At 25.5% G+C, this 11,054-nt stretch overlaps 1 pseudogene; it reads left to right on the forward strand.

Annotated features, from left to right (window-relative positions):
* Nucleotides 1-1,587: 1,587 nt before the first annotated feature.
* On the forward strand, nt 1,588-10,551 carry LOC119667025 (annotated as a pseudogene).
* The last annotated feature ends 503 nt before the right edge of the window (nt 10,552-11,054 follow it).

Consider the following 11,054-nt stretch of genomic DNA (forward strand, 5'->3'; position numbering starts at 1 on the left):
TGAAAAGTTCTAACTTTTAGGTTTATTTTCCATAAAACTGTTCACAGTAAATATAACAAAAATGTATTTATATATTAGAAATATTTTTGACCCACATAAGTCACAAAAAATATTTATTTAAAAGAATTTAACCAAATATATGTATGTTTGAGATACTCATAGATTTTGATATAAAAATTATGTATTAATGCGCATCCTTTTGTTCCACTAAAATAGTTTACACGAAGATCATTCTTTTTAAAACTATAATATTGAGTTGATTGGTTTAAATCGCAAAGAGCTTTCTCTTCTATTTAATTAGCACATAAACAATATCACACAATCGGCCAAAAGATTTTCAGTTTTAAATCCAAACTAAGCGATTGATAAAGGAAATTGTTTTTGGAAGATCTCCGTTGAGGCTCTCTACCAGGCTTAAGGTTCTATAGCTAGTCCAAGCTATTTGCAAAGTAAATTTTCGCTTTTTAAATTTACATTTACTAAGTGAATAATAAATCAAATAATAAATTAGTTTTTATTATTATATAGTTTGCTATATAAATATTACCGATGTTTCGAAGTTTGACTTCTTCCTCAGGGGTAAATATTAACACAACTTATTATAAATAAATAATTCATAAATATTATTAATGGCGTTTTTAATTAGTAAATCTGGGTTAATTCTTTTAATCGTGATTCACTTTAAGTGCAATTTTCATTTTCGATTGTTAAATCTGTATGACAATCGAGATTAATGTATAACACTAGAGATTAAGTTATAACACTCTAGATATTTCTCCAGAGTAACAATATTAACCTAAAACTAACAGCTGTTTTATATGATTTGACAGGTAAAATGTGATTCGGCATATGTATTTATGAAAATATAAATATTTAATAACACAACTACAAAGACTTTAGATTACTCTAAAACTTAAAACTATGAGGCAACAAAATTTTGAAAGACCTGGAGTAAATCTATATTTAATTCAGATTTACCAATCGAAAATGCCATAAGTATACTTTTATGAAGTATATAATTAAATAAAGTAAAAAAAAATTAGTTTTTGTTTTGATTATTATTAATAGTAGTGTATTTGATCAATTTTGTTAATGAATATAATTACATATATTTTTATTTTCTTTCTATCACAGGGTCAATGGCTGTGGATATTTTAAAATGAAATAACACGAACAAAACACAACAAATTTTTCATCTCAATTAAATTGAAAATAACTATTTAACTTAACTTTTATAATGAATTTACATTCATACCTTGAAAATTCTAATTTGCACTACAAAAGTATTATTTTGAACTCTTGACATTAGAATTCAAATGGAAAATAATTGAAACCAGCAACTAACGCAACAATACATAAAAAATTGTTTTCAAAAACAATTTTTCCATAACGAGAGATCCTTACAACTGCAGAAAGTATTAACTAAATCGTGTTTACTCCAGTCACAAAGTCAAGCATCTCAAACTTGCAAATTAATTTATTTTTTTGTTCAAAGGAAACAAAAATTATTTAAATAAATTTTTGAAAACAAAATTTATTAAAGGAATTCATAAAGCTGTTTTTATACAACAGATTTCTGGTACTCAATAAATAAAAGCGGTCAATGTATATGAAGGCTTTAATATTGAATCGGGAACAATGCATGACAACAGCAATAGCAACAAAAAATGTAATGGAAATAACTTATCAATTAGGAAATCTACTAGCCACAGTAGCAGTAAGAGCAGCAACTTTTATTGGAAATATACCAGCACAAGTGCTTTCATCACTTGGGCAACAACGATGGCATCCACCGTTTCGTTGGCAATGACAACTCCCTTGCCAACATTTTCAAGCAATTTAGATTTAATGACGATGGCATCGAGTGCAACTGGGACTTTAAATCAATCAACGACGACGAACTGCACAGAAGAATTGTTGGAAATAGATTCACCGACAAATCAAACATTAAGGTAATCATTAATTAAAGTATTAAAATTTTTAAATAAAAAAATATTGTTGTCGCAATTAACAACAATTTAATCCTAACATTCTAAGAACGATATAAGAAAGATTTATTTGAAATATATACGTGAAGTCTTTGTCGATAAATAAATAAAATAAAATACTAAAATTAAAAAATAAAAATAAATAAATTGATTATTTAAAATTTAAAATTAAGTACTCGTATAAAGAAATTTCTTATGCTCATATATAGTCTAGTCATAAAATCTTATTTCTAAGACTTTCTTTATTTTTATTAATTTTTAAAATAATTATTAATATTTAATTACTGATTCAGTTAATAATTTTTATGATTATTAATTTGTTTGGTTAATGTTAATTTATTTATTATATTGTTGTTTAAATAACATAACCATAACCAAAAAACCAAAAAAAATTTATTTTAAATATTTACTAACTTTTTTTAATTATAAACGTAAAAAAAATCCTCAACTCTTCATAGTTAAAAACGTAAGTAGTTTTCAAATGTTAGATAAAATAAGGTATATTTATTCATAATTTGAGTTACTACATATATATTTCTAGTATGTGATCAAAAAATTTAGTTTTCAAGTTTTCCATATTTAATTCATATTTCTCAGAATCAATCTTTTACGATATTTTGCAGTTATGGTATCGGAGTTTTCAGTTCGAAAAACAGTGTAGGAACAGTGTAGGATTTCCTTTTTATCTTATCTATTATTGTAAAAGTTTTACACTTTGAGTGGTTTTTTGAGTTTGAGAAAGAGAAAAATAATCGGAGTATTCAATGTCTGAAGAATATTGTACTTGTCTACTGTCTTCTCAAGTCCTGCTGAAGAATAGAACTTATACTCCTCATTGGAAATTCTCTCAGACCAGCGTATTTTCTTTAATATAAAACTTTAAATAGATTCAATATTTTCCTTAAGGTCTTTTACTTTTAATACAGATAAATTAGTGTAGTTCCAACGTTTGAGTTTACAGGGGAAACTTTGGTAATAAAATATAATACAATGATTATGTCTTTCAGTATTAACTGTTGGATAAGAAAGAAATTTTCAAAACACATTTTCTTGCAACTCGCTTCAGTTTTAGAACTGAAACTTAAAAATCACTTTGCAGAGTCCATATAACGTTTTCATTAATTCAGTGGAGTTTGAATTTTTCAACTCTTTTCTCATTGGTAGACGTCTTTCGACTTTTAGATCGCGCTTTGCCATCAACGTATTCTAAATATTCTTAAAATCCTTTATACTATTCATAAATGCGTGGTTTGTAGCATAGTATCGCCATAAGCCTGATCCAACATTTGTATGTCTTGTTTAGCATAGCAGACACTAGATAACTACTCGACAACATAACTGCCAGTCTAATTGTTGCAGTTTTCTTCTGCAAATCAATCTTATAAGATGATTTAATCTAGCAAGATGCGTTTCTATGTTAGTCTGTCTATCTATGCTTCTATTCTAATGCAAATATTCCCAAGTATTTGTCAAGTATTAAAATAAATGGGGGTATAAACTTTTTAGAAAGGCTTTTTAGCATTCTAGCAAAACATTCTAACAGAACTAATTAGTTACTACATTACTTATATTATTAAGTTTTTTATTAAAATTTGGAATTTCGCAAACATGTTAATATTGAGATATACATCAACTTGATTGATTTGTTGATATTCGTATACATCCACTATTTATCATTTTAAATACATACAAATTGTTATAGAATAACTTTCTCAACTTGTTAATAAATTTTAACTTAACATCGAAAAATTGACTAAAATAATACAACAAAATAGTTAATAGTTAATAAAAATATTGAATAAAAAATAAGCACATAAAAACTTTCTTCTAAAATTATGTTTAGTATTTTTACGTACAAATAAAATACTATACATTTATAAACATATTTAAAAAGAAAGTAAAAAATGTTTTTTAGTATAAATACTAGTCGTTTTAATTTAAGCTAATTATTTCTTAAGTACCTATACATAAAACCGCTGCGGTATAAAAATAAGCGTTAAGAGTAACACAACTTATGTACCAAAAGTAATTAGACATACTTAAAGTGACGTGAATTAATTCGCTTATTATATCCTTTGAAAAATTTACTAACGCTTATTAAATTTTTCCACATGCGGGATATGAAAAGATTTTATAATATCTCCCACTTAAACACAAAATGAAATTAACATTATACATTATACATATATTTACACATTTAATTTTTCTACATAACTAATTCATGAGAGCTCCATGGCAAAGCCTTAAACCCTAGTTACTCAGTAGCAATAAATCTCTGAATAAAATAACGCCGTTTATTGAAGAGAGGTAATAGTTAACACATGCTTGGGATCGTCTGAAATTTATACCATTGAATTAGAATACTAAAAATTCAATCGTGTTACCTTACAATATTTTATTGTTGAAAATTTGATTTATGACATAAAAAAATTTCATGGTGGGCCCCAAAAATTATTGATTCAAGTAAAGCAATAGTTTTGAACAATAAACGACTGGTCAATGGCATGAGTTGATTTCAAAATTTATGATTTCATATTAATAAATCAAATCATATTTTGGTTCAGATGTTTTTATACATTTTCGAAAGACATTTTAAAATATAACAAGCTACAGCATAACAGAAATTAAAAATGTGAACATGTTTAATTTACTTAAAAAACATGCTACCTCATTGTGGTGTACCTGAAGCATCAGTTATGTCATATTATATTACTAAATTAGATAGCTAATTAAAACAATTAAAGATCATTTTACTTATTTTTCTTAATGTCATCATTACTCTAACACAAACTATTGCCCCAAACTAAGATTGTTGGCACATATTGCCGGATCGCTTTCCTTATATTTAAGACCGAGAGAGTAATTTAAACATCATTCTGCCAAAGCATACTCTCCGAATTAACTAAAAAAATCAAGAAAACTTAGAGGAAATATCGACAACGTTTGAGAGAAAAGTTCTTATAAATGTCTTCTACAAGTGACAATCGGATCCGTACAAATCTCAATATGTATTACCTTTATCACGATGTTGGCATTGTTAAAAGCGTTAACATTTAACGGATTCACTGACTTGTTGATGTCATGATTATAACATAGATCCCGACTGTCCAGCAAAAAAATGCAGCAGTGGGAGAAAGAAGATGTATCAATAATGGATGATCAAGTAGAGGGACAGAGAACAAGCTTTTGGATATAAATTCTTCGTTAGTCTAAACACAGGCAACGGATTGTATTAGTACTGCGTAATAAATATATTAAAAACGGTAAAAATTATTAAAATAATCTTCAGATCAGAACTTTTTGGATTTTTTTTTGCATCCATAAAATTACAAAACTTTAAAAATTTACAATATTTCTTTAAACGTATTTTATGAATTGTTAATCTCTTTGATAAAATGTAACGATAATAGGATTACTATATATACCAATCATTTATTTTATGTTCCATTATGTTCAATTATTTATTTATTCATTTATGTTCAATTATGTGGCAAACATAACTGGTATTCGGAGTACTTTAGGTTTTTAAGAAATGTATATCCTAATGTAATGTATAGAACATACTTGTGCTTAAAACCTTTTGGTCTGTTTTAACAAAAGTTCGTCTTTCAGTTTATGAGATAGGTGCACTTTTCTTACAAGAAAAGTTTATTTGTGATATAACGTTTTAAGAAATTTAAATTAAATTAATTAAAATTAAGAAACTTAAATTAATTAAATTAAATGAATTATCTATCGACTTTATTAAAATGTCTCTATAAAAATTATTTATGAACTGTACCGCTTTATGAAAAAAAACACTAGCGGGCCCAACTTCAAAATTTTTGTTACCTTCTCTTACTTCCCCATTAAATTAAAATTATATAGCTTTTTATTTTAGCTTAACACTATATATTTTATTTAATTGGAAGTTTACAATAATAATATTTATGCAGTGAGTTTTTGAGTATTTTAAGCATTACCATTATTATTATATCAGTATTTTTAATTTAATGTTTTTAACATTTAAATGCATTTAAATCACAACAAAAACTTACCAATTTCATTTACCGAGTCCATGTCAAACAATCTAGAAATTCCCGTAAAACGAAACACTACGAATAAAAAATGATATATCAACAAATAAGACAGCTTAACAAAAACTAATAACAAATAAATTATTAATTGAAAAAAAAAATTCATTACCAAATCGTTTCAATGAATGATGCAAAAGAAAAATAAATATATAAATGAAATGCTTAAAATATCATTTTCTTTTTTAAATTTTATTTTAAGTTTAATAAATTAGGTAATAATTTCAAACTTACTTTATATTTTTTTAAAATTAATTTTACGATTAAAATTATATTGTTAATATATCGAGTGTAATGTTTGAACACATTTAATACGTTTGTATTTGCAACTGCAGCATAATTAAATTCAATTATTAAATATCAAAATATTACAAGATATCACATAAAAATATTGTAAAAATTTTTATTTTATACACCTATAATTATAATTACAAATTTATTTAACATAAAATATTAAACTTTTTACTGAGCAAAATTATTTTCGCACAACTTAAACGACTCAGCACATGCCGAAGCGTTTACAAAGTGAACTGTCAATGCTTTTTTTTGGCTTTCCATTAATGATTGCTTCGTTCCATTTTTTATGATTCTGCAATCATTCCGTACGATCAATCAAAACAACAAAAAAAGACAAAGAAAATCATCGTTAAGTGTTTAATGATTCCAAAGTTTAATCTTAAGTAATTACTTTAGTTCAGGAGACTGAGAGTGTCATATGGGCAAGACTTTTCAGTCTCTACAGTAAGAGTTTTTGCAGGTGATAATACAAATGTTTTTTATTAAGAATATGAAATATATATCTTTCTGTTTAATGTAGTATAAAAATATGAATATAATAAAAAAGATATGTTAAAATTTTACTCTTGCATTGAAAGCAAAAATTATATATTTATATATATATAATTATATATATGTGCCTAAGAAAATTTTTTTAAAGAAAATCAACTATTTATTGCTTTTTGTGCTGCTTTAATCAACATTTTCATTTTAGTACATATCCCGCACTTGTGCACTTTCGTGGCGTATACGATGTCTCCTTTATCGCAAAGATAAATCCGTTCTGGTTGCAATTTGAGCCGCCAACCACAAGGACGTACTACATATTGGCAGTTATTTACATCATCATATCAAGCGTTGGTTGCATTGGCAACGCGTTAGTAATTTTTATGTTTATTCGGTAAGTGAAAATTCTATTAAAGAAATTTATATTTTAATGGCATTTAGATTATTTCCCATCTAAGCTCATATTACATTCATTAAAATATTTTTTATGAAATATTTCTTCTAAATGAATCTGATTTAATTTCTTTAGTAAATATTATTAAAGTTTTTTTTACCTTTTTCTTTCTTAACTATCAGCCTAATTATCTCCTTTAACTATTGAAATATGAATGCTAATATATATCCAACCTAGTAAGAAGTATATGTACTGCTTATAATATTCTATATATTTTATAAGAAAATAACATCAGTCAAATTTTATTTATTTACATATTTAATGTCTGATATAATTACTTTAATTCATATTGTTGAAAAGTTATTCTGTTTTAATATTACATTTATTCCAATACTCTTAATAAATTATACAAATATTTTTTTCATCTGTATATTATTATTTAGCAAACTTTTTAAAATTATGTTAAAAAAAGTGACTTCTGTAGATTTGCTTTTTGTTAAGTCCCAATAATCCTGAAAGCACTTATAATAAAATTTAACATCACAGAAGCTGTAATATTTTTTTAAAAAACTAAAGGCAACCACTTATATCAGATTTTTTGTGATATGTCTGAATGGTAGTCCTAAAAAATATTCTGAACTTAACAATTCGATTGTTTTTTTACAATAACTAATTGCAGATAACAGAAAAATCGCAGTTGAATATTGTCACTATTAATATAATTATTATAACTAAGTGCAATATTTACAAAAAATATAATTATTTATTATTCAAAACTACATTTACGCAGTTTGTTTACATATTTAATAAATATTTATTTTTTATGTCATATATATAAAGATTTTCTACAGGTAATTATTTTTTTTTCTATCTCAGCTGTAAATCTTTACGGACACCTGCGAATACGTTGGTCATCAATCTGGCTGTAAGCGATTTGATAATGTTAGTAAAATGTCCAATTGCTATATACAATAATTTTAAACAGGGTCCAGCATTGGGTGACATAGGTAATATAAACCATTATTTTAGTTAATATTTCACTAATTTATTTTTATATTATTTGTTTATTATATATTTTTAATTTTTTTAAACAATAAATTGCAATTTTAAAAAATAATTCATATACTTTTAAAATATTAATATATTTTTTTAGAATAATTGATTGATTAAAAAATTGCTATTTAATAATTTAAAATAAATTTATTTATTTTAATTAATAAATTTATTAATTTAAAAAAATAAAAAAAAAATTTAAAAGGAACACTTTTATATTGATTTCAAAAAAAAGTTTTAAATAATTTATTTTTAACAAATTCGAAATCCTAAGTTAAGTTATCCTGGCGATCCTAAGCATCCACTTAGACCTGCTGGCTCATTCTATCACCGTATAATAAACTCAGAGGTTTAAAAGCCACTAAATCTTTGGCAAAGCTAAAAATGCGTTCCTCTAATATGAATTTCAGAAATTTTATAATAATTTATTCTCAACAGTTGATATTTTGGCTGTGATTCGAAAAGTAGGGCGTCTTCTTTTCAATTGTAGTTGCTTTATAGAATAAAAGATCTGCCAAGGTAGCAGTCCTACATGCCGTTGGGAAATTTTTTACTCAAAAATTATAGAACCTATTGATAAATTGTGTTGAAAAACCAATAATTAAACTCCTTGTTTAGGGTTGAATGTTTACAACGTTTGTGTCTTAATAGAAAATATCTATTGGATCATATATTTGGATAATACATTATTTTTTCGGAATCATTAATAGCAGTTTAATGGAATAGTGTCTTACAAAACTTTTCTTAAGGTTATGTTTAGGCTTAAGGATAAATTTGTTTATATTCTTCAAGCTTGTATTATCCTAAGGTATTTATTATAAGATATTTCCCTCTTCCAGCGATTTGGTTAATACTATATAAAAGGAATTTTTGTGATGATGTATTCCTGATTGATGAACTACACTTCCTTTCTTGGCTTCTGATATCAGTTTTTGATAATTCTCCCTAGTCCTTGAAAAGGGGCTTCCTGAAAATTAAACTCGATTCATTAACAACTAATAACTAATAATAATAATTAAATAATGCTTTATGAAAAATGTATTTTAATATATGTGTATTTTTTTTTTGTTCTGGAACTGGTGAACAGTCAATGAATAGTCAATTCATTACTTAATGAAATAAAAAGGAACACTGCAAAAATATATACTTAAATTAAAAGTCATTTTATTTATTTATATTTTTTTTATATTATTTACTTATTTATTTTATAATTTTTATTAAAATTTATGTACCTAGACCAACTTTTAATATTTACAACATTTGTATAAAATTATAATACATAAAATTATTTTATATTATTATTCTTTATACTCTCTAAGCTTTTTTTATAATTAATACTGATACTTTAAATCTTAAATTTTATTTTATTTTTTAAATTAGCTTGCCGTCTTTATGGCTTTATAGGTGGCCTCAGTGGTACCGCTTCAATTGGAACATTAACAGCCATTGCCATAGATCGTTACAATGTAGTTGTATATCCATTGGATCCGATACGTAAAAAATTTTTATTAAGAGCACATATTATCATATCAACGATTTGGATTTATAGTCTATTATTTTCGATAGTGCCAGCATTGGATATTGGCTTATCTGTTTATGTACCTGAAGGTTTTCTAACAACATGTAGTTTCGACTACTTAGATAAAGATACGAAAGCGCGTATATTTATGTTTGTATTTTTTATAGCTGCTTGGTGTATACCACTTATAACGATTTGTTACTCATACTTTTATATATTAAAAGTAGTTTGTGCAGCGAATCGCATACAATCGAGCAAGGATAAGAATAAGACTGAACAGAAACTGGCCATAATAGTCGTTTGTATAATCGGGTTGTGGTTTTTGGCTTGGACGCCATATTCAATTGTTGCTATGTTAGGTGTATTTGGTATGGAAGAATATATAACACCACTTGGTTCAATGATTCCAGCTTTGTTTTGTAAAACAGCGGCATGCATTGATCCATATATATATGCAGCAACACATCCACGATATCGTATGGAATTTCGTCGTTTATTTTATGGCGCGCGGGATTTACGACGATCATCCACGACACGTTCTTCGTATATGACAAGATCTACAAGGTCGTCACGTCGATTGCGTACAGTATGTGATATCGAATCAGTACGTAGTCGACCGCCAGAAAAATTTTAAAAATAATAATTTGAAGGCAGTACCCGAAGTATCGGAAGGAAAATGACTCTTGTGTAGCGGAAGAGTTAATTGAAATTAATGACATAATAGAACAAAGTAAATTTTAAATGTTTTTAGTATATGAAGAAAATACAATTGATTGAAGTACAAATGAAAGGCTAATTGAAAAGAGTAGAAAAAATATTGAAATAATTTTTTTTCGAATAAAAATCAATTAAAGTATTTGTTCTAAGAAATGAGAAATTTTTATTGTTTTTAGTCGATGAAATTTTTTATACTAAAATTTTTGAATAGAAAATTTTTGTACTCACAATTAAAGGTTATAAAATTTAATATTATAATATAAATAATTAACAGATTTATTGCATTTAAAAAAGATTTCACTTAAAATTAAATATTGTTGAGCATTTTTAAACAAAATATTCGTTTCTCGTGAGGGAAAAGCTGAAATTATTCTGTAGTAAGTAAAACTAAATACATCCTTATCCTTTCATTAAGACTTATTATATATAGTAAATACTTTTTTCTTGCCATTACTAGATTTTTTAATTTACTTGAAATAATTACAAAAACGTCAGTTATAATTATTGGAATTTCATAGTAAACAGAA

The sequence above is a fragment of the Teleopsis dalmanni genome, chromosome 1, assembly GCF_002237135.1.
Source record: "Teleopsis dalmanni isolate 2A chromosome 1, ASM223713v2, whole genome shotgun sequence".
NCBI lineage: Eukaryota > Metazoa > Arthropoda > Insecta > Diptera > Diopsidae > Teleopsis > Teleopsis dalmanni.